We start from the raw sequence: 25,593 nt of genomic DNA, 5'->3' as shown, positions 1-25,593 counted from the left end.
TGCCCAGCCACTGATTATAGCTCTCGGTCCAGTGGAGTTGGCTTGAGCCCCACTCAAGACTTAACAAATCTAAATCTGGGATTGGGAAGGATGGGGCTGGAGAACCTGAATTTGTAAATAAGTCTCTCAGGTGATCTTTGTACACAGAGAAGCTGGAGAACTGCTAGGTTCCCACGTTTACGAATTGGTTCAGAAAGCTGGCTGCTGTGGAACAGTCTCCTTCTGTTTCCTTTCCTGTTTGACGTGTTTGGAAAAATAGATATTTTGTCTTCTTGATTTGTCTGGATGAGTACTTCCTTTTCTTTCAATTAACAAATATTCATTGAACATCTACTATATGCCAGGGACTATTCTAGTTGCTAAAGGTATATCAGTCAAAAAAAAAAAAAAGACACAAAGATTCATATCTTCATGGAGCTCACATTATGGCAGAGGGATGACCAAGAATAAATCTAGTAGATAAGTAAGGCATGTTAAAGTTGATAAGTATTTTGGGAAAAAAAAGAAAAACTAGAGTAGAGTAAGAGAATCATTAATTCTAGACAAAGCCATGGCTTCCCAAAGATGTCCATGTCCTAATGCCCGAGACCAGTGAATATTTTACCTTAAATAGCAAAAGGCACTTTGTAGATATGATTAAGAATTTTATATGAGGAGCTTATCCTGGATTATCTGGGTCAACCTAATGTAATTACAAGTGTCCTTTTAAGGGAAAGAGGGATGTAGGAGAGCCAGAGTTGGAGAAGATGTGGCAATGGAAGCAAAGGTGAGAGAGATTTGAAGCCCTGGTGCTGACTTTGAAGATGGAGGGGCCATGAGCCCAGGAATGAAGATGGCTTCCAAGAAGCTGGGAAAGGCAAGGAAGTAGATTCTCTCTGGAGCCTCCAGAAGGAATGCAGCCCTGCTGACATCTTGATTTTAGTCCTATAAGACTTAATTTGGAATTTTTACCTCCCGGGACTGTAAGATAATAAAGTTGTGTTTTTTAAAGCAACTTTTTAATGGTAATTTGTTAAACAGCAATTGGAAATTAAAACTGGAAACGAGCACAGAGAGCAACATAAAATAGAATGGGTTGGCCTTAATAAAGTAATAGCTTGCAGGAGGTGAAGGAGCCAGCCAACATTTCAGGCAGAAGGAACAGAGGAAAGGCCCTAAGAGCTGGCAGGTGTGTCTGAGGCTCAGGAAGGTGGTCAACAGAGCAGAGAGAGTGAGAGAGAAGTAGGGATGGAGTCCAGAGGGTTGATGGGCAGGGGTCGGTGCAGATCATCTGAGCCCTTGGAGGTCATTGCCAGGACTTTGGCTTTTACTTTGAGATGGAAATCCCAAGAGGATTCTGAGCAGAGAAGTGGCACAGTCTGTCTCCTGATTTAAAAGGATCCCCTGGCTGCCGAGTTGCAAAGAGACTGCAGGAAGAATTGGGTAGAAGCGGAGACACCATAGCAACATCTGGCTGGGACGTGATAGTGGTTCTGACCAAGGTCAGAGAAGTGGTCAGATCCTGGATACTTTTTGAAGATCAACAGGATTTCCTTCCTAACAGACTGGATGTGAGTGCAAAGTAAGATGAGGTCAAGGTTGAGCTTTAGTCTTGTGAAATTCTTTTTTTTAAAATTTATTTATTTCTAGGAGAGAGAGAGAGAGACAGCATGAGCAGGGAAGGGTCCGAGAGAGAGAGAGAGTCACAGACTCTGAAACAGGCTCCAGGCTCTGAACTGGCAGTCAGCACAGAGCCCGACGCAGGGCCTGAACCCACGAACCACGAGATCACGACCTAAGCGAAAGTCGGACGCTTAACTGACTAAGCCACCCAGGTGCCCCTAGTCTTGTGAAATTCTCAAATGATTTTGGAAAATAATACTGTCTTTCCCAAACCTACCAAGTACAGGAAGCCAGATTAAAGAAATCTCAAGTCACACCAGCCCCTCTTTGGCTCTGCAGCCTTTGCAACACCACAGCCACACTGTCGGATTTGTGAGACTAAGGCTTAGGAGAACCCTCACATAGCTGATATAATTTGATCAAGCATATTTCATCATTCTTCGTAATCTTATATATATGTGGTCCCAGTCCATTGTGCTGGGAATTCCAACTTCATTTCAGTGCATTGTATGCCTAAATTATTCAGGTCATGGAATAGTTAATCAGATTTCTTTTTACCTAAAATGATCTCTCCATCCACTCCCCACGCACTATAGAGTCCGTCAAAATTGTATATAATTTGAGTCTTTAGGGATTGTCCCCAGTGAGAAGTATGATTTCTTTAGGTCCCAAGAAGCAAAGTGTCTCATGGCCATCTGGTAGGTTGTGTTTTGTGCCTTGCTGGAAACCAATAACCCAGCTGTTCCTAGGGGTTGGCTCATTGCTCCTCTGTATCAGAGCTGATAGGCTCTATTCCTTCCCCATAGCCAAGCATTCCCAGAGTGCACCCTTTTGTATATTATAAATCATTAATATTTTAAATTAAAGGCCCAGTCAGTACCTTTGTAATTTTTCTGTTTTTGTGACTTTTAAAGAAACCCGAAACCACAAATAAAAACTGTTTTATTTTGTTTTGCTTTATGATCAGCTACTCTTTTTTTTTTTTTAACGTTAAGTTTTATTTATTTCTAGGAGAGAGAGAGAGACAGCGTGAGCAGGGGAGGGTCAGAGAGAGAGGGAGTCACAGACTGAAACAGGCTCCAGGCTCTGAGCTGGCAGTCAGCACAGAGCCCGACGCGGGGCTCGAACCCACGATCTGTGAGATCATGGCCTAAGCGAAAGTCGGACGCTTAACCGACTAAGCCACCCAGGCGCCCCTATGATCAGCTACTCTTGAAAATAAAAATTAATGCCTCTGCATTAATGTATTACTTTGTGACTTATTAGAAAGTATTATCCCATATATTGGTTTATTTGGCCCTTGGAACAACCTGGGAAGTGTAATTATCTCCATTTTACAAGTGAGAAGTCAGAAGTTGAAAGAGGTTTTGTAATTTGCCCAAGGTCACATAGCTAATAACTGGCAAAGCCAGGGCTAAATCCAGGTCTTTGAATAGTAAATAGCATTCTCTTTGTATTGGAAAGAATCTTAGTGATATTTAATTCGGAGCCCAAATGAGACACTGTAGCTCAGAGAGGCTGAATGACCTTCTGAAGCTCATCTGTCTGGCAGATTTGCTCACAGCAGACAAGAAGCATTCAGTCTCCACTTTTCACATGCTACCTTAAGAATCCACCATGTTCAAAATCACACATATACCTACAGATACAGTAGTGATTTTATTATTAATCATTTAGTGATTAGATTGCATACACTGAAAAATACTTGTCACATTCCTTTTTCACAAACCTCCAAGAGACTTTCCAAATAGCTGTGCTAAAATATTGTACTGAAGAATGCTTAAAAACACCATGTTTAGATGGTGCTGTGATATTCGTGTGGTGCTCAAATAGTATGCATTTTTCTGTAATTTGGCCAGTGAAATTGATGCTATAGGGATACTGTGACTGCTATGTCTAGTGCCAAAGTAGATATGCCCTAAGAGAGCAAAATCCATGGACATTCAGAAAAGGAGGGACCTAAAGAAACTTCTCTGATAGAAGTACAATGAGTATTATTTTGGTGTATGCTATGGAAATTCTAGAAACATCATAGTACTCCATTTGTCCTAAATGTTCACTAAAGCACTTATTTTGTTCACTAAGCACTTTAAATGTGAAGTGCAGATAAATCCCATTTGCCCCTGTGGCTCCCTCTCTTGAGTCATACAACAATGTTGGATTATTTGGCAGGAGTTTGGGCGGTGGGCTCCCCGGCCACCAAACTTTTCAGCTTCCACAATACCCACCCCCCACTGCCAGCTCCCTGAGCAGACTGGACTTTCTCTGTAGTCACATGGCAGTAAACCACAGATCCCAGACCCTAAATGAACCAACCCCAGAGGTCATCCCCAATACTCCAGATCTTGAGTTTGCCATTTCACTTCCTCCACCCTCAATGCAGTCTCTTGAACTGAGTTGTACTCCCCCAGACAAAAGCCTGGGAGAGGGCTCCTGGAGCTATACATTTTATTCTCCACTTAGGGTTGTCAAATTGAGCAAACATAAATATAGAATGTGCAGCTAAACTTGTATGTCAGATAAACAACAAATAATTGAGACGGGGGTGTACTTAGACTAAAAAATTATTAGTTGTTTATCTGAAATACAAATTTAAGTGAGCATCCCATATGTTATCTGGCAACCCTACCTGTACTTCCTCTTTCCCCAGCTTTGCAACATAAAAGCCATCAGGAACTCTCTAAGGATGGGGAGTCCAAACTCAGAACACAGCGCGGCTTGGATGGAGAAGCAAAGAATGTAAAAATAGCTCACCTTTGTTTGAGTCTCCTGTGGCAGTGAGACTAAAGCACAAATGAATAGCTCAAGGATTACCCTTCCACTGAAGCAAGGTGATTGTTAACGGCAAGATTTTTAGAATACTGACTTTGTGACAAGGCAAATTTGGAGTTTGAACCTAGAGTAGATTCTTGGCATTCACAGGGTCCAGTCCTGAGGCCTTCACAACCCCCTCAGATTCATGAATATCATGTTAGTGTAGTTCAGTCGAAATTTTTAAGTTATCCTTCAGACTCTGAATGATTCCTATACACTCAGGATTCGAAAGTCAATTATAAAATAGTCTTCTGGCTAAAAAATGATGAGATGCCTCTTAGCTTTTCCCAGCTTTCAGTCACCAGATCTAGCACTGACTTTCATTTCAGGCCATTTTTCATTAAGAAATATGTTTTGATATTATACGGCTTGTACACGAGTCTGGGTCTGGCCGTGGCCAGCACGTTCAGGGCTGAGGCAGGAGCCAAGAACTCTCAGGCTGTGCAGACAAATGGAACTCAACCAGGAAGCAAAATATGGGAACTCAGTTTATAGGAATTAGAACCGACACCTCAGGAGGCAATAACGGATGGCTTGGACATTGTGGTTTCACTTCCAAGTCTACACGATGAACTAATGTACCCAATTTATTTGGATATGTTGAAGAACACCGTGACTACAAAGGAGTGTTTACATAGTTTTTGTGCAGACTGCTTTATCACAGGCCTCGGAAAAAGGCTAGTTTCTAAAAGATCACTAAGACCAGACCCAAACTTTGGTGCACTCATCAGCAAAATTTATCCAAGTCATGATGACTGTGAAGTTCATCAAGAGAGAGTATTAGCCAGGATCAACAAGCCCAGTCATCAGCAAGCACTCAGTCACAGCACTGAGGAAGGACTGAAGATACAGGCCAGGAACAGACTACAGAGAGGAAAGAAGTAACAGATTGGAAATAATAGTGGAGGGGCACCTGGGTGGCTCAGTCGGTTGGGCATCCGACTTTGGCTCAGGTCATGATCTCACGGCTCGTGGGTTCGAGCCCCGCGTCAGGCTCTGTGCTAATAGCTAGCTCGGAGCCTGGAGCCTGCTTTGGATTCTGTGTCTCCCTCTCTCTGACCCTCCCCATGCTGTCTCTGTCTCTCTCTCAAAAATAAATAAAACATAAAAAAAAAAAAGAAAATAGTAGTGGAGAAGGAGACGNCGGCTCGTGGGTTCGAGCCCCGCGTCAGGCTCTGTGCTAATAGCTAGCTCGGAGCCTGGAGCCTGCTTTGGATTCTGTGTCTCCCTCTCTCTGACCCTCCCCATGCTGTCTCTGTCTCTCTCTCAAAAATAAATAAAACATAAAAAAAAAAAAAGAAAATAGTAGTGGAGAAGGAGACACTGGTGATAGTTCTCACAGTAGCAATGCTTCTGCACACAGTAATCAGGAAGCAGGACCTAGTACCAAACAGACCAAACATCGGATGATTCCCATCTTGAGCTTGATAATAATAGTGCAACAGTGATCCGGTAATGGCTGGTGCTAGTGAAATTGAGTAAGTATTCAGGCCTCATCCCACACGAATGGAGAAAGACAATAGTGCACAGCTAATATACATAAAAACTTCAGGTGATGCCACTGCTGATCACTTATTCAAGTCTCGGACTGAGAAGTTAGCTTTGAAAGAACTTCAAAACAGAGGAGAACCAAAGTAGATGAACAGCCAGTGAGAAGCAGTATACCATTTACATAGCAATAGTCAGTGGGCAGCTCACTGTATTAAATGGCTCTTTTTCTTTGGAATTGGTTAGTGAATAATACTGGAAAGGGAACAAACCCATGGGACTTTATTATGCAGCCACAAAGGAGCACAAAGGAGCTTTTACTAAAACCACGTCTGAGAATGAACTTTTTAAATTGCCTATTTCTTTAATAGTAAAGATGTAACATCTTTACTTTTATGGACGGAATCGTGGATACATTGTTTGGTTTTCTTTCTGAGCCAGGATTGTTTACACCGTTAGAATCTTTTCCCCTTAATTTAAGATTTCCTTTTTGGAAGGAACTGTGATGATTCAGTTCTTATTTTCTTCCCTTTAAAAATATATATAAGTTGTGGGGCGCCTGGGTGGCTCCGTTGGTTAAGCGTCCGGCTTCAGCTCAGGTCATGATANTCATCTAGAATTCCCTCTTGACCCAGAAATTTTTCATAGTTCTGTATTCTTTTGTTTTTTAAAAGATTGTATTTTTAAGTAATCTGTACACCCAACATGGGGCTTAAACTCACAACCCTGAGATCAAGAGTGAAATGCTCTATTGACTGAGCCAGCCAGGTGCCCCTGTAGTTCTGTGCCTTAAGTGAAGATTCAGTTGAGTATCCTTTTCCCTTCCCTCAAGAGTTTTTAGGCCTACAGAATGTTAAATAATATGTATTTTGACTTTATCCCTAGAGTCTTATAAATTTATAGTTTCCTATATAAGCTGTAGTGTCTTCATGAAGACTAAGGCTCAAATTAACTGTGCCTAAAAAACAATTCTCATAAGATTATTATTTTCATGGTATTTTCTTTCATAATATCTCATTTAAAAAAAAGGTTCTTTATGAACTTAGTGTCCATTTGCCATGCAATGTTATTTTTCCCCATTTTTTCCTTCTAATTTTGGAATTTCTGATTCTGGGAAAGAGAAACAAACAAAATGTCAAGTTCTATGAGGACTTGGTTCATTTACAGATTTCACTGAAGAAAGAAAAATTAAATTGGTCTTATGTAGTCTTCAAGTGTGTATTTAAAGAGGTCTTTTTTTGTATTAGCTTTACTGTTACTTCAGTTCCTTTATTATATGTGTTTGATGCTTTTTCCTCTTAAAATACCTGAGATAGGGAGATATTTTGCACTTCAGCCTTTATGAAAAGATATGTTCAAAGCTTCCCTAATTCTTTTCTTATTTGTAACCATGTAAGTTTCAAGAATAACGTGGCACATGGAACTAGCAATTGGAAAAAAAAATAGTTTGCTTCTGTTTGAAAAGTGTGTTCAGCATTTTGGGTGGCCCTATCAGTTTATAAATTTGGTACTGTGCTAATCACACTCCAGAGAAGCAAGATGATGGAGCTTAAGACTTCCTCTAATGAAAGATAATTCTGTGGAAGAATGTCAGCAAGTTGGGTAAAGTCATTCTCCTTTTCTTAATTTAGTTTTTTTAAATGTTTATTATTTTTGAGAAAGGAGAGACAGAGACAGAGACAGAGACAGAGAGACAGAGTGTGAGCAGGGAAGGGGCAGAGAGAGAGAGGGAGACATAGAATCCAAAGCAGGCTCCAGGCTCTGAGCTGTCAGCACAGAGCCTGACGTGGGGCTCGAACTCACAGACGGTGAGATCATGACCTGATCCAGAGTCGGATGCTTAACCGACTGAGTCACCCAGGCGCCCCTCTTGATTTAGTTTTATATTGAGGGACAGTGTTGGGCATTCGGAGCCAGAAGGCTTTATGAAGACAGATCAGAAATAAAATTGACTTGTGTGTTATTTTTGATCACTGTCCTGATTCCAGGTATGTTTCCAAGTTTATATTATCACAGTATTTATGAAGACTTGTTTGCGTTGAGGAATTAACCACAAAAGGTTTTTGTTTTGTTTTGTTTTTGTTTTGCCAGGGGTGAGTAGTCTTACACTATTATTGCATTTAAATAACATATATAGTCATTGTAAATATTATTCTGTCATTTTTGACAGATTGGGGCCAGCTTGATGTTTTAAATCTTCAGCCCAATATGAAAACTTACAGGCTCTGGGGCCCCTGGGTGGCTCAGTCGGTTAGGTGGCTGACTTCAGCTCAGGTCATGATCTCACGGTTCGCGGGTTCAAGCCCTGTGTCAGGCTCTGCTGACAGCTAGCTCAGAGCCTGGAGCCTGTTTCAGATTCTGTGTCTCCTTCTCTCTCTGACCCTCCCCTGTTCACGCTGTCTGTCTGTCTGTCTCTCTCTCTCAGAAATAAATAAAACATAAAAAGATTTAAAAAAAAGAAAACTTACAGGCTCATTAATTTTTTTAACATTTTATTGAAAATATTTAAAAATCTGTCTTCAGTTTTATTGGTAACCTGTGCCATGAAATTTGGTAACCACCAAAAATTAAGGGAAATTTTGTATTTAATTCCTTTTCTGATGTAATGTTAAGTTGTATAGATTATTATTTTTTAATTTTTTAATGCTTATTTACTTTTTGAGAGAGAGAGAGAGCACGAGCCAGGGAGGGACAGAGAGAGGAGACACAGAATCCCAAGCAGGCTCCAGGCTCTGAGCGATCCACACAGAACCCAACATGGGCTGAAATTCACAAACCATGAGATCATGACCTGAGCTGAAGTTGGCGCTTAACTGACTGAGCCACCCAGGCGTCCCCGAAGTTATATAGATTATTAATGCGTGTCCACCGAATATAACCCTAGTTTTGTGATATAGCTGCTTAGAGTTTATTGGTGACATTAGATTAGTGGATGCACTAAATAATTAAATTCTCATTATAATTAATTGAAAAAAAAGAAATATCACTTCACACCAGTAGGATTACTATAACAAAAAAGACAAATAATAACAAATGTTGGGGAAGATGTGGAGGAATTGGAACCCTGATCCATTGCTGATGGGGATATAAAATGATTCAACCACTCTGGAAAACAGTCTGGCAGTTTTTCCAAAGGGTAAATATATAGTTACCATATGATGCAACAGTTTCATTCCTACGTTTATACCCAAGAGAAATGAAAACACATGGCCACACAAAAATTTGTTCATAAATGTTCATAGCAGCGTTTTGCATAGTAGCCCAAAGGTGGAAATAAATCAAATGTCCACCAACGATGAGTGAATAAGCAAAATGTGGTCCATCCATACAATGGACTATTATTCAGCCCTCAAAGAAAAGAAATACTGGTACATGGCACAATATGGATGAACCCTGAGAATGCTTTGCCTAGTGAGGAAGCCCATCACAACAGACCACATATCGTATCATTTGAAATGTCCAAATTTGGCAAACCTATAGAGACAGAAAGTAAGTTAGTTAGAAAGTAAGCACAATGGACTGACATTCTTCTACTGAAAGTCTCTGGACTGCTCCATGGAACCCCAGGATTCATTAGAAGTTGCAGCAGGGCCAAGGGACAATTCCCAAGGGTTCTTAGAATTTGGATGTATGTATTGGGTTTGATTATATAATATTGTATCTGTTTGGGATATATGATTATTAGTTACTGCCAATTAGTCAATTAGTTATGGGGGTATTAGTTATTGACTAATTGATTCAGGCTTTAGTGGAAGCCTACTGTGTGCTAGGCTTTGTGTCAGTAGCTGGAAACACAAAGTTAAGTAGGACTGGTCTTCATATCCACTGGCTCATAGAATGGTGGAGGAGAATGATATAAAAACAGACACTGTACTTATAACTCAAGGTGTTAACTGCATACATCTGGATTCTTCCACTTCTGTTTATTCTTTCTGAATCCCAATTTTCTCATCCGTGAAATGGGAGTAATAACACCACCCTTACAGTATGTGTATAGTTGTTTGCATAGAGCTTGGCTCCTGGTATGTCCTTGTTTCCCTCCACCCCTACATGGAGAGTGGCTTGGAAATGGTAGAAGGGCATGCCCTCTTTTTGAGGGACTGATTTCATATGGCTTTTTCAGTTTACAAGGAAGAGCTGGGCAATCTGAAGCCTGGGAGACTTCTTATTAGAAATTCTAGTATCCTGGGGTGCCTGGGTGGCTTAGTCGGTTAAGCGTCCGACTTTTGCTTAGGTCATGATCTCGCAGTTCGTGGGTTCGAGCCCCGCGTTGGGCTCTGTGCTGACAGCTAGCTCAGAGCCTGGAGCGTGTTTCAGATCCTGTGTCTCCCTCTCTCTCTGACCCTCCCCTGCTCATGCTGTCCCTCTCTCTCTCTCTCTCAGAAATAAATAAAACATTAAAAAAAAAAAAAGAAATTCTAGTATCCAGTCAGCTACTCTGTTATTCTTGGGGTCTTTATCTCTCTCTCTGTCTCTCTCTCTCTCTCTGATTCCCATCATCAGCCCTTCTTTGGGTTTTGATTGGATCCATTAGTCCAATCAAAGGTCATCCAAAGGGAAACCCACAATTGGAAGACACAATTAGGTAGGCAATGACTCATCATCCAATATAGAAGACCCACCACAGGTGCACACTCTGGCCCAGGGAAATGTGTCGAGCATAGCTAGACATTTTCTTTCAAAGCCCAAAGTGAACAAAGCCTGATATTTTTCTTTCTTTTTAGGTTTTTATTTTAACTCCAGTTAGTTTTATTTTAATTCCATACAGTGTTATATCAGTTGCAGGTATAAAAATATAGTGATTCAATACTTCCATATGTTGCCCTGTGCTCATCACAACAAGTGAGCTCCTTAACCCTGATTTAACCCGTCCCCCCACTCCTCTCCCGTCTGGCAACCATCAGTTTGTTCTCTATAATTAAGAGTCTGTTTCTTGCTTTGTCTCTCTCTCTTCTTTTTTTTCCCCTTTGCTTGTTTGTTTTGTTTCTTAAATTTCACATATGAGTGACATCACATGGTATTTGACTTTCTCCGACTGACTGACTTTGCTTAGCATAATACTCTCTAGCTCCACCCATGTTGTTGCAAATGACAAGATTTCATTCTTTTGTATGGCTGAGTACTATTAGATTGCATATATACACCATTTCTTCTTTATCCCTTCCTTAGTTGATGGACATTTGGGCTGTTTCCATAATTTAGCTATTGTAGATAATGCTGCTGTAAAGATTGGGGTGCACATATCCCTTCAAAGTAGTATTTTTTTATTCTTTGGGTAAATACTTAGTAGTGCAATTGCTGAATCCTAGGGTAGTTCTATTTTTAACTTTTTGAGGAAACTCCTTACTGTTTACCAGAGTGGCTGCACCAGTTTGCACTGCCACAAATAGTGCAAGAGGGTTCCCCTTTCTCCACATCCTTACCAACACTTATTGTTTCTTGTATTTCTTAGCAATTTTAATGGGTAAAATGGATATTGCATGGATATTGCATTGTAGTTTTGACTTGGATTTCCCTGATGATGAGTAATGTACAGCATCTTTTCATGTGTCTGTTGGCCATCTGTATGTTTTCTTTGGAGAAATGTCTGTTCACATCTTTTGCCCATTTTTAAATTGAATTGTTCATTTTTTGGATGTTGAAGTGTGTAAGTTCTTTATATATTTTGGATCCTAACCCTTTATCAGATATGTCATTTGAAAATATTTTCTCCCATTCTGTAGGTTGCCTTGTAGTTTTGTTGATTGTTTCCTTCACTGTGCAGAAGTTTTTTATTTCAATGAAGTCCCAATAGTTTATTTTTGCTTTTATTTTCCTTGCCTCAGGAGACATATCTAGAAAAATGTTGCTATGGCCAATGTCTAAGAGGGTACTGCCTGTGTTCTCTTCTAGAATTTTAATGGTTTTATGCCTTATATTTGTGTCTTTAATACATTTTGAATTTATTTTTGTGTATGGTGTAAGAAAGTGGTCCAGTTTCATTCTTTTGCCATCCAGTTTCCCCAACATCATTTGTTGAAGAAACCATATTTTTCCATTGGATAGTCTTTCCTGCTTTGTGGAAGATTAATTGGCTATATAATTATGGATTTATATTTGTATTTTCTGTTATGTTCTATTGGCCTATGTGTCAATTTCTGTGCCAGTATTAAACTGTTTTGATTGCAACATGTAATATAACTTGAAGTCTGAAATTGTGATCCCTCCAGCTTTTTTTTTTTTCAAGGTTGTTTTAGCTATTCAGGGTTTTTGTGGTTCCATACAGATTTTAGGATTGTTTGTTCTAGTTCTATGAAAAATGCTGTTGGCATTTTGATAGGGATTGCATTAAGTGTGTAGATTGCTTTGGGTAGTATAGACATTTTAACAATATTTGTTCTTCCAATCCATGAGCATGGAATGTCTTTCCCTTTCTTTGTGTCATCTTTGATTTCTTTCATCAGTGTTTCATAGTTTTCAGAGGACAGGTCTTTCACCTCTTTCATTAGGGTTATTCCTAGGTATCTTATTATTTTGGGTACAATTGTAAATGAGACTGTTTTCTTATCATCTCTTTCTGCTGCTTCATTATTGGTATATAGCAATGTTGTACTTTGTCAAATGATTTTTCTGCATCAATTGAAATGATCATATGGTTCTTATCCTTTCTCTTATTGACACGATGTATAGCACTGATTGATTTGCAAATATTGAACCATGCTTGCAACCCAGGAATAAATCCAACTTGATCATGGTGAATGATTTTTTTAATGTATTGTTGGATTCAGTTTGCTAGTATTTGAGTGAGAATTTTTGTAACCATGTTCATCAGGTATATTGGCCTGTAGTTCTTTTTTGATAGTGTCTTTATCCAGTTTTGGTATTGGGGGTAATGCTGGCCTCATAGAATGAATTTGGAAGTTTTCCATCCTTTTCCGTTTTTTGGAATAGTTTGAGAAGAATAGCTATTAATTCTTATTTAAATGTTGTCTGGTCCTGGACACATGTTTGTTCAAATTTCCTTTGCTTGTTATTGGCTTGTTCAAATTTTCTATTTCTTCTTGTTTTAGTTTTGGTAGTTTATATGTTCTAGGAATTTATTGATTTCTTCTAGGTTGTCCAATTTGTTGGCATATAGTTTTTTATACTATTCTCTTATGATTATTTCTATTTTTGTGGTGTTAGTTGTTAACGCTCCTCTCTCATTTGTGACTTTATTCATTTGAGGCCTTTCTCTTTTTTTCTTGATAAGTCTGGCTAAAGGTTTATCAATTTTGTTGATTTTTTTTCAAAGAACCAGATTCTGGTTTCATTGATCTGTTCTACTATTTTTTATAGTTTCTATATCATTCATTTCTGCTCTAATATTTATTATTTCCTTCCTTCTGTTTGTTTTAAGTTTTGTTTGTCGTTCTCTTTCTAGCTCCTTTAGACACAGATTCGGTTGTTTATTTGAGATTTTCCCTGCATATTAAGGTAGACCTGTGTTGCTATAAACATCCCTCTTACAACCGTTTTTGCTCCATCCCAGAGGTTTTGGACCATTGTGATTACGTTTCATTAAGGCCACTATTTTTCAAAATAGCAATAAGGGCTAGTGTAAATGACTTGAAGCTTCTGGCTCTAAGACACAGACCTAAGAACTGAATAGTTTGTTGATTTGGGAACATACAATAGCTTCTTAAAATTGTTCACATAAAACGTGCTTTACATGGTCCCTTATTTTATCCTCACAGCAGTCCAAGGAGAGGTGAGGATTATTACATTCAAGAGATAAGAAAACTGAGGCTTACAGAGCTTAATGAAGTTGTTTCAGTGCTAGAATCAGGATGTGATGGAGTTAGATGTGTTGGACTCCCAAGCCTCTGTGATGTCATGAGGACTTTCTCTTCTGAGACCTACAGGAAACCTTTTCTGAAGTCACTACCAGACTGGTTATATTCCTTATTGCTCACTGGTTTATTTTTATCTTTTTAAAAAATGTTTAACTATTTAAAAAAAAAAATTTTTTTTTAATGTTTTATTTATTTCTAGGAGAGAGAGAGAGACAGCGTGAACAGGGGAGGGTCAGAGAGAGAGGGAGTCACAGACTGAAACAGGCTCCAGGCTCTGAGCTGTCAGCACAGAGCCCGACGCGGGGCTCAAACCCACGAACTGTGAGGTCATGACCCAAGCGAAAGTCGGACGCTTAACCGACTAAGCCACCCAGGCGCCCCTGTTTAACTATTTTTTATAGAGAGATGGAGACCTAGAATCCAAAGCAGGCTCCAGGCTCTGAGCTGTCAGCACAGAGCCCATCGCGGTGCTCAAGCTCATGAGCCATGAGAGGGGAAAGGATGACCTGAGCTGAAGTTGGATACTGAACCAGCTGAGCCACCCAGGTGCCCCGGTTTATTTTTATCTTTAGGACATTCACAGAACTGTTTATTGTGTTTCCTTCTTCCCAGTGGCTAATGGAAAGCTTTGAGTCAAAACCGTGGCCCTGAATATCAAGCATATAGGAATTCATGGCATGGATTTCATGTACTAGCTTCACTCCTAGTCTCCTTGTAACTTGCCTACCCTTATTTTCTCCTTTTAGCATCATCTCACCCAGCCTTAGCCTGTTGACATGTTGTGCGTATCTTTGTAAGCCACTTAAATCCTTTCTGTTTCAAAGTTGTGCATAGGCAAAAATTCCTAATAGCTATTTATTACATCATGATGACAGCTATGATCTCAGCAGCTTCCACCTATACCACCCATTTCCATGGCCATTCCTAGAGTCATACCTTTGAGTAGACCTTCTCCTTCACTCTAGCCTTGAACTCTAATATCTTATTTTTTACCTATCCCTTCTTCCCTGACTCCTTTATCTCACTCGCCTTTCAACCTCCTTGACATCCTTAGTGCCTGGACCATTAGTCCCCTCCTGGTTTCACTCCCTTTCCTAATCAAACCTCATCTCCTCTCTGAGCCCCCACTTCTCTCTTCTTTGGTCCTCCTGAGGCCCCAGCTCTGAAGATGCCCAACCCTAGATCACATCACCCACATGCCTTCCTTGGGCAACTTGACTGTGGCTGAAAAAAACCACAGATGAACATCAGCCTACCTTCCAGAGTTTGTGCTTCTTTGGCCTTTTCAGAAACCCTTTCCTGGGACCCTGATCATGTATCTCTCTGGTTACTCGCTTGGCCTATTTTGAAAGGCCTCCACTCCTCTTGAGCCCTTCTGCAGTGAGCATTTTTCAATAAGCACATCCTATCCCTGTGGCCACAATGATTGGTTCAAGGATGAGCATGAGACCATGCTTATGTAAGCTTGAGCCAGCTGATTAGCACCCTTAATTTCATCTGTACCCTTAATTCCCCCTTCCTGTGTGATGTAACATAGATATCTCTTGGGATAACATTATTCTGTCTACCACAATGACTATGGCTTTCAGGAGAAGGTGATGTCAAAGCTGATAAGAGACAGATGAGCAGAAGCTAGCCCAGTTGAGAGTAGGTGGTTTAAGAAGAGTGTTCCAAACAGAGGAGACAAAATATTCCAGAGGTTCCTCAAAGAGAGATTACAGGTCACCTGGGGGGTGGAGAAGAGATTCTGTCAACAACTGACAAAATAGAGAGGGGAAGCCAGTGATGCTACTTTACAAGGTAGGACAGAGCAGGGACTGTTAAGGAGTTTGGACTTCATCCAGAAGGCAAGAGGAAAGTTACTTAAATGAGGGAGTGACATGATCAGAGTCATGGAGTAGAGCCATTACTCAGGCTGCTGTGCAGAGAAGGCACTAGTAGAAACAGATGGCTCTAGATGGGAGTGCTGGAGACCCCAAACAGGGGAGGGGCAATGGAGATCTGAGGAAACAGAATCATGAGGGTTGGTGAACAGAGATAAGGATAATGCTTGGGTTTGTGTTTGGGCAACATGTGCTTCTGTGTGCTTTTTTTTAAAATTTTTTTTTAATGTTTTATTTATTTCTAGGAGAGAGAGAGAGAGACAGCATGAGCATGGGAGGGTCAGAGAGAGAGGGAGTCACAGACTCTGAAACAGGCTCCAGGCTCTGAGCTGGCAGTCAGCACAGAGCCCGACGCGGGGCTCGAACCCACGAACCGTGAGATCATGACCTAAGCGAAAGTCGGACACTTAACCGACTAAGCCACCCAGGCGCCCCTCTGTTTGTGCTTTTTAATGAGACAGAAGTGCAGAAATAAGTCATGTTTGGGGGCAGTTGTAATAAGATGCTTTTTGGACATGTTAAATTTGAGGGGCTTGTGACCATCCATCCTAGAGTGCATTCTAATAGATAAATACCTTAAGTTAGAGGCTCAGAAGAGAAGTATAGAATGGTGATGCACATTTTTGCTGTGATCATCAAATAGATGAAAACTATGTGAGGGGATGATTTCACCCAGGGGGGAAAAATATAAGAGGTCATAGGGTAAGGAGTACAAACATTGGAGGGACTGGAAAGTCAGGGTAGGCCTCTGGCAGCCAGAGGGGCCAGCATCTTTTCCATTCCTTCCTGCCGCCTTCTTCTTATTTTTCCTTCCTTTGCTCCTTTATTGGCTTCTTTCATTTCCTCTTCCTTGCTTCCTTCCCCTTCCACCTTTCCTTTCCTGCATTCTAATTCAGTTTAGGCTTGATACACCCAGATGAGGTGGTAATGGTGGCCTGTATGAGGACAGCATGAGAGTCGGGTGGCAGGGGCAGCCCAGTGGGGTCAAGTGACTGGCTCCAAGAAGGAATTGAGCTCATAGAGACATGTATATATTAGGGACACTGGGAGCCAGTTTTCTCACTATTGAAGATAGGTACAGATATGGAAAGAGGGAACTAAAATCAGCCCTGTGGTTGGAATTGAAATTGTTGGTGCAAATTCATGCTTTATGATATATAGAGAGATCTAAGTATAGATTAAAAAGTGTGTGTTGAGGCACAGTGGTATACATATAGTTATTTCCTGTGCTGTCGTCAGAGGTCCTTAGAACGGTGACACCTAATAGCAATGAGCATGCCTAGTGCCCTGATCTTAGCTTCCAAATACTACTCCCCACTAAAGGTAAACCAGAGCTCCTGGAGATATGAGTAGTTTCAAACAAGGTTTGGGCAGAGAATATATAAGATGGACCTGGAAAGTTTTATTGTGAAGAAAACTGTTCAAGTAATGATGGGAACATGTCAAAAGACACAGAAGGAACTCCCGCTTGCCAAATCCGGGACAATTTGACCATCAAAATAAAAAATGATAATAACTGGTTAAAAACCAATTGAAAATATAGACATTCATGATTTAAATAATGAATAAATAATTCTTCTTTGTATAGCAGAATGTCGATTACCAAACCCAGCACTTACAGTGAGAAAACCAACAAGCTCAAGTCTTTAATACTCAGCTTAAGTCATGGTCTTAACACAAGAGCTGCCATAACAGCCTTAAAAGAATCTCTTATTTCTCATATCCAAGGGGCTAATTTTGAAAATTGAATACAAATTTAAGTATGTGAGTTCCTGAATTACAACAAGAATTTACAGTCTCACCAAGTGAAAGTAAAAGTTTCCCATGTGAAACTAGGGCATTATGTAAAAGTTGGGACATCATTTGGTAAAGAATGAGATACTAAAACTTGGAATAGGAACGTATATTTGGACCCAGATGAAACTGAAAATCTTTCAGGGAAGCTGAGAAGCCAAAGGTGAATTATACCAGTTATTACTAATTTATCGCCTCTCAGCTCTAGCACATTCTTCATTGCCTGCTCTGCAGAAATAAAGATGGGCCCTTTAAATATGTTTTCTTGGCCAGCTGTTATGATGTCCAGCACTGTCAGTAGAGGGTAAGAGATCATAGCAGCACTCTCAACAATAGCCAAAACATGGAAAGAGCCTAAGTGTCCATCAACGGACGAAAGGATCAAGAAGATGTGGTTTATCTATACCATGGAATACTACATGGCAATGAGAAACAATGAAATCTGGCCATGTGTAGCAACATGGATGGACCTTGAGGGTGTTATGTTGAGCGAAATAAGTCAGGCAGAGAAGGACAAATACCATATGTTTGCACGTATATGAGGATTAGGTGGAACTTAATGGAGGACCATGGGGGAGAAGAAGGGGAAAATAGTGGGGGAGAGGGAGGGAGGCAAACCATGAGAGACTCTTGAATGCTGAGAACAAACTGAGGACTGGTGGGTGGAGGGTGGAGGGGGGATGGGCACAGAGGGGGGCACTTGTGGGGATGAGCACTGGGTGTTATATGGAAACAAACTTGACAATAAACTATTTGTGAAAAAAAAAAAAGAGGATAACAGAGAAGACATTGCAAGAAGTTTTCCTTTTTGCTTCTGATCTGTTCCTGTTGGCAGACTTCTATGACATAGGCCGTTTCTCCAATATCCACCTCCTGCCTCATGGGTGGCTTCCTTACCCTGGATGCTGGTTCCACTCAGTCACATAGACTAGAAACCTAAGAGTCATATGAAACTTCTCTGTTTCCCTTGGTGTCCTGTATATTGACCATCAGGACTGATTGATTCTGTCTGCTAAACATTTCTCATTCTCTCTTCCCTCTGTCCCTGTCTTCATCCTCTGTCAATTCCTATTTCCCACTGCTTCAGTTGAAGCCTTACTTGGAGAATTCAGATAGCTCCTAACCCAGAGCCTCTTCCCGTATTTTCTTTTTTTTTTATTTTATCTTATTTTATTTTTAAGATGATTTATTTATTTTTGAGAGAGAGAGAAAGTGCAAGTCGTGAAGGGGCAGAGAGAGAGAGGGAGAGAAAGAGAATCTGAAGCAGGCTCTGCATGGTCAGGGGAGAGCTCACAGACTGAGATCATGACCTGAGCCGAAACCAAGAGTTGGAAGTTTAGCTGACCGAGTTGCCCAGACTCCTCTTTTATTCTTTTTTTTTAAATGTTTATTTATTGGGGCGCCTGGGTGGCTTAGTCGGTTAAGCGGCCGACTTTCGCTTAGGTCATGATCTCACGGTTCGTGGGTTTGAGCCCCGCGCCGGGCTCTGTGCTGGCTGCCAGCTCAGAGCCTGGAGCCTGTTTCAGTCTGTGGCTCCCTCTCTCTCTGACCCTCCCCTGCTCACACTGTCTCTCTCTCTCTCCTAGAAATAAATAAAAACATTAAAAAATTTTTTAAAAAAATGTTTATTTATTTTTGAGAGAGAGAGAGAGGGAGCGAGAGAGAGAGCGTGAGTGGGGGAGGGGCAGAGAGAGAGGGGGAGACAGAGGATCTGACAGTGCAGAGCCAGATGAGGGGCTCCAGTGAACAAACTGTGAGATCATGACCTGAGCTGAAGTTGGACGCTTAACTGACTGAGCCACCCAGGTACCCCTCTGCCTTTATTTTCACCTCAAATTAATTCATTCTCCACACTTCAGAGTGATTTTACTAAAATAAAACCTGATCTTGTCATCTCCTGGCTTGAAATCTTCAAATGGGCTCACATTTTTTATAGCAGTAGTTTGTTCCTGCATCCCCATCAGTAAAATGTTTTTGATCACGCAACCACAATATATGAATGTAAAATATATACGAAAAGAAGAATGTAAATGGTCAATGTGAAAGTAAATATAAATATAAGTTCTAGCATTTTCTTTCTATGCCTCAATAGTTATTTTTGGAATCTCCTGGGGCACATGTGCCTACTCCAAATACCACTAATTAATTGGACAAAGGAACTGCTTAGGTTTACATACAAAGCCCTCACGATGACTCTTATTTGACATTAAAACTAGGCTTAAAACTTGTGCCGCCTTCTTTACATTTCCAGTTGAAGCTGGAGACTTCTGTCCAAGATCACAGTCCTTTTTTTTTTCTTTTCATACTTTTTCCATACCAGTTTTCATCAGTGGCAGCCTCAGAATCTCCACCTCAGAAAACTTAGAGGCAGAAATTGGGTGGGGGTGGTTGGATTTGGAGGGGGTTGCAGCTACTTGACTTGTCTTGAAGTTACGACACACCCCTTTCACTTAGATTATAGTGATTTGTTCGGCATGACTTTAGTGAGGGCTGTTGAAGGTGATGAGGGCATTGGAACTTCCCAGCACCCACCTCCTGGCAAATCTGGGAGATTGGTGCAGTGTTGTCAGAGTCTGTTAATAGAGGACCCATCAGGAGGAAAGAGCACAAAGGCACACGTGTCTGGCTCAAAAGCGATGGGCCAGGGTCAAGGAAAAGTAATTCTGACAGGTCAGCTCAGTATGTTCCTCTCCTCATCCATCATCCTCCAGCCCGCAGTCATGTTAGACTCGCTACAGAGGCAGATGGGACCAGACCTTGCAAAGTCTTACGGGCCATGGTAAGCCATTTAGGATGTGTACTGGAATTGCCTCTGGAACCAGGGAATTAAATGGTTTGACTCATGTTTTACATATATCACTCTGTAGAAACTAGATTGTTGGAGGGCCAGGTGAAGTAGGGTTAGCTTTGTGCGGATACTGTGGCAGCAACGGGGCCTCAGGTGGGTCATGACCCTGGCAGCTGTTGCTACACTGGGCCCCAACAATGCCAGAAGACATAATTTAAGAGTGTGTGCATCTTGAGGCACCTGGGTGGCTCAGTCAGTTAAGCATCTGACTTCAGCTCAGGTCATGATTTCACAGTTCGGGGGTTTGAGCCCCGCATCGGGCTCTGTACTGACAGCTCAGAGCCTGGAGCCTGCTTCAGATTCTCTGTCTCCCTCGCTCCTCCCTCACTCATGCTCTATCTCTCTCTGCCTCTCAAAAGTAAATAAACGTTAAAAAATTTACATCATAGAAGAGTGTGCATCAGAGGAAGATCCAATGGAATAGCCAAGAACACATGTGACCCATGCCCTGGGCAGCTCAGGATTTCATAGAATTCCCAGAAAACAGGTGGGTAGGAGCAAAGCTAATGGCATTCTTCTAGGACCATGGTGGTAGCTTCAGTTCATCTCCAGCCTAGCATTATTAGCATGGCCTGGGAGCATGGGTTACACTTTTGTTGCTGTTTGATTCCATCTGTCATTAAGAATTTACTTTTTGATTTGTGTATATATATTCACACAAACATTCATTGTGAAAGAGATATTTGAATACCTAGAAATTGGTAGGCTTCCTTGGGCTTTTGAAACCACCTCAGAATAAACACTAAAGAAGAACAAAAAATCATTACTAATGAAAGTGGACAGAAAGGACCATGAGTCAATAGTACTTTGCACTTCAACCACCTGCCAGCAGAGCATCTCAAAGGGCTGGATATATCACCATATCATATCTTTCCACACGGATCAGAAGGCTCTGTAATTACTACTTCTCTTAAGACCTAAGTATGACCCTTGTCAGGGTGAAATCAGCAGCTATTTCCCAAATCATAGAGATATTGAATAACAGCTTTGGTCAGGAAACAGGTTGTTGCATTTGGCTTGTCATAACAAGTTCCTGATCTGGGAAGATGGAGTATTGTAGAAATGTGTGTATGTGAACACTCATGTGCACACAGGTGGGGATGGGGGTGGGGAGTTGAGTTTGATAAAACCAGCAGGAGGCAGGCCAGTGGGAGGTACATTGGCTTTGGCATCAGGCCAAGTTCTGACTCTTCCTTTACTAACTATGTGACTCTAGAAAATTAACCAATACCCATGGGCCTCAGTTTCCTCTTCTGGAAAATGAATTTATAATTCCTACCTTGATGAGTTATATGTGGATTAGATTATCCAATATGTGCAAAATATCTAGTGCATAATAGGTGCTGAACAAATATTACTGCTTGTAACTCTTAATATCTGATTTCATTAAAAAATGAACTATGGATAGTTCTGAGGCTAACCAAAGATTTTTCTCATGTGTAGGTCATGCTTTCCTGCCCAATAGCTTAGCCAGGATTGGCTCTGGGCCAGTCATTCTATATTAATTTTTCCAGGTATATGATGTGCCCTTTGACTGCTGATTACATTCTTTTATATCTCTGCACACTTTTCCTGTTTCCTGTTTTATGTTCTCTACCTCAGGGCCACCAGTTAACAACCTGGATTGTCTCTTTCTAATTTCCATAATCAATAATTTGGGAAGAGTGCTTTAATATGTTTCTTTTATCCTCTAAATTCACTATGATTATCTCAGGATTAATTTTTATTTTTGATCATATTGAGTTTCTTCCTTGTTTCTAATTGATTAGATTTTAATAGTGGTATTTTGGACCTCTCTTTGGTTCCTTGCTTAGTTCCATAATCTTCCTTTTCATCTCATTCTGTGGTATTGTTTCCTTGGCCTTGTGCTCTTATTTCCTAATTAATCTATAGTACAAAGCACTTTTAGGGGCATTTTCTTCTAAATTGGGGCTATGTTTTCTTCCAAATAGCGTCCTAAATGTTGTAGCATCCCTAAGATTAGTCATCTTGTCTGTCTATATCTTTTGGATAGGTGATAGGTGATTTCTTCTATCCTTTGACTTCGGATGCTTCTATCCTTTGACTTTGGATGTATATGTTTAACAACTGGCATATTTATACTTTAAGAGTATACCCATCTCTTGAACTCAAATTTAATTTCAGTTGATTCCTTGCTATTTCCACTTGTATATCCAATATGCATCCCAAAAGCCAAATGTCTTGTAGAGAACTCTTGGTTTTCCTGTCCTGCCTGCCAGTCACCTGTTCCACCGTCAGTGTTCTCCAGAGGAGTAAATGGCACCAATAATCACCCTGTTGTTCAAACCAAAGGCCTGAGTCATTCTTCTTGTGCTCCACATCCAATCCACTATGAAGTCCTATTATTTTTACCACCCAAATGTGACCTAGCGTTCTGCGTGTCTTTCATCTCCAACTCCAATCCATTGTCATTTTTTCCTGAACACTGCATTGATGCCTAGCTGTCCTCCCTTCCTCCACTGTTGTCCTTGTATAATTTATTTTCCACTCATGAACCGGGATGTGGTGGTTTAAAACACATCTGCAAATTCTTTGATACTCTGTCATCAAGAGGTGGAATCCAGTTCTTTTTCCCTCGGAGATGGACTTAGTCACATGCCTATGACTTCCAAGTCCAGGTCATAAAAGATGATCTGACTTCCACCTGGCTCTCTCTCCTGGCATTGTTTCTCTAGCAACTCATTTGCCATTTCTTAAGAAAGCCCAGGCCACGTGGACAAGTTACATGTAAGTGTTCTATCAGAACCCCACCTAAGGTCCTAGCCAATAGCTCACGTTAACCACCAGATATTTGAACCAAGAAACCTTCAGATGACTCCAGTCACAGTCAATAGTTAAAGACAACTACACAAGAGACCTTGAGCAAAACCACCTAGTTGAGTCCAATCAGCCTCCAGAATTGTGAGACTAATAATGAATGTTGTTGTTACTTTACACCACTAAGCTTGGGGTGGTTTGTTATACGGCAATAGATAACTGATACACGGAGTGACTTTCCAATATAAATGATATATGTCATTCCTCCACTTGACAGCATTTGATGGTATAGAATTCAATAAAATAAAATAAAATAAAAACAAGACCAATCCTAGATCTGGTTGGGCCTGTCCTCTTCTAAACTTTGCCTTTTGCTCATTGTGCTCCAGCCAAAAGGGTTTCTTTCCTGCTCCTATAAATGCCAAGTATTTTCCTTCTGTAGGACCCTTGCACATGCTCTTCCCTGAATGAAACAGATGTCCCATGCCATGGCTGGGTCTTTCTCATCTCTCAGGCCTCAGCTCAAGCATCAGCTCTACAGAGGATTTCTATCTCATCTTGTCTAAAGAAGGAGCTCATTCTCCTTCCCATTATATCTGCTTAGTTCCAGCTCCCTCAGAGCAGGTATCACATTAAAAAATTAGCTTGTTATTTATTTTTTAAATTGTATGTCCCCTTCCTCAAATTAGGACATAAGCACCATATGGCAGGAGTCTCATCTTATTCATTCTCAGAACCCAGTATAGTAGTTGGCCCATAGTAGACATACAATAAATGTCTTTAGAATGAATGTGTATCAAAGGAAGGAGACTCCGGGATTTGCCACTTTAATATGGAAATCCTACCTACCATTGAAACATTTCATCTGATGGCATTTTCTATTATTGAATCTGAACCAATTAAAAGGGAATAACCTTTCACTGGTTATCATCAATCACTCTTTTCTCATTCATTCATTCATTCATTCACAAAGTACAAGATTCCTTCTCTCAGAAGGTGAGGGTAAACAAACAATAAGCATTAAAGATGTAATGTAAGGTTAGGATAGGACAAGTCTATGAAGAAAAGGCAGGGCAAGGGGATAGAGAATGAGGGGGCACCGCTTAGAGGAAGGGTTAAGGAAGGCCTCTCTGACAAGATGAATTGAGCAAAGACTTGAATGAAGTGAGTCACGTGAATATCTGAGAGTCTTCCAACACAGAGATCAGCAAGTACAGAGTCCCTGAGAAAGGAATGTGCCTGGTGTGTTTGAGAAACCTCAGAGAGTCCAGTGTGGCCTGAACAGAAGGGCAGGCATGACGTCAGGATCCTGGGGGCCTGTCAGGAAGAGTTTCTGAGCCCTTAGTAAGGTCTTTAGTTTTTATTCTAAGAATATTGGAAGTTGTTGGATGGTTGAATAACTTGTCTTTGTCTTAAAGAACATTCTATCTGCTTGTTGAGAACTTGAACATGGAGAGACAAGAGAGGGAGCAGGACAATGGTGAGGAGCTACATCAACTTCCTTTGATCATTCCAGGCCAAGTTTTGAGCAGGGACTCTGAGAAAATATGACCCAGCCCCAGATTCCTTCATCTTCACATTCAGTGCCTGGGAAGGCCCAGTGGGGTCAGGTTGTGGAGGCTTCTTGGGAAATCACTGGCTTCTCAAAGCAATGTCTTCATTCATTCATCAAATGTCTTTGATGTTGGACACAATGGCCTGTCTCTCCTATTACATCTGCTCCATCCAATTGCAAGCGTGGAGTGTCTTTTAGCTCAGGAGTATGTTTTGCTCAAGAGTTCACACAAAGAGAAATCATTGTTACAGGCTCCCAAATGAAGTGTATTAGTTATGACTTGAAGCAGCCCTAGGGCAGCAGTGGATTTCTAAATAATGAATGTTCCTTCAACACCTCTTTTCCCAAGTTTGTCAATGAAACCCACACTTTGGGAGGGACAAGAAATGGAAGAGAGGACAAGAAACCAACCATACCGGTCTGTATAAACACCAAGTTCCTTAAATTTATTTTACTTTCTCTAGTAATATTTCATTGAGCTTTTTTTTTTTCAGTTCCTTTGAACTATGTATGGGTTTTTAAAAGCTTCCAAAATTTTTTAATGTTTATTGATTTTTGAGAGAGAGAGAAAGCACGAATGGGGAAAAGGCACAGAGAACGAGGGAGACAGAATTCAAAGCAGGCTCCAGGTTCCAAGCTGTCAGCACAGAGCCCGATGCAGGGCTTGAACCCGCGAATCGTGAGATCATGACCTGAGTCAAAGTTGGATGCTTAACCAACTAAGCCACCCAGGCGCCCCTCCAAATGGTATTTTAATTGTTTTCCCTTTCAGTAAATTTGAACATTGTTCTGTCATTGAATGAAGCATATATTTTACACTTGGGAAACTATTTTTAAATTATTGATTATAGAAAGGAATGGACAAGACTGGAGGCAAGGCAGAAGAGGGTGTCACTATGGCTGTATCCCTCTGTTCCTTGCCACCACCTTAGTTCCCTGTCTCCCACCCAAGGACCGCTCTCCCAGAATGCTTGTTAAATGGCATAGTGTGCAAAATGAGGGATTACCAAATGGGAT

General features: G+C 40.8%; 1 pseudogene; it reads left to right on the top strand.

The window, feature by feature from the left end:
* The first annotated feature begins 4,686 nt into the window (after nt 1-4,686).
* LOC144242849 (E3 ubiquitin-protein ligase RING2 pseudogene) lies at nt 4,687-6,286 on the top strand (annotated as a pseudogene).
* Nucleotides 6,287-25,593: the final 19,307 nt, after the last annotated feature.

This window comes from Crocuta crocuta, unplaced genomic scaffold, assembly GCF_008692635.1.
Source record: "Crocuta crocuta isolate KB4526 unplaced genomic scaffold, BGI_CrCroc_1.0 scaffold217, whole genome shotgun sequence".
Classification (NCBI taxonomy): domain Eukaryota; kingdom Metazoa; phylum Chordata; class Mammalia; order Carnivora; family Hyaenidae; genus Crocuta; species Crocuta crocuta.
This window is presented reverse-complemented; position numbering and strand designations above follow the sequence as displayed.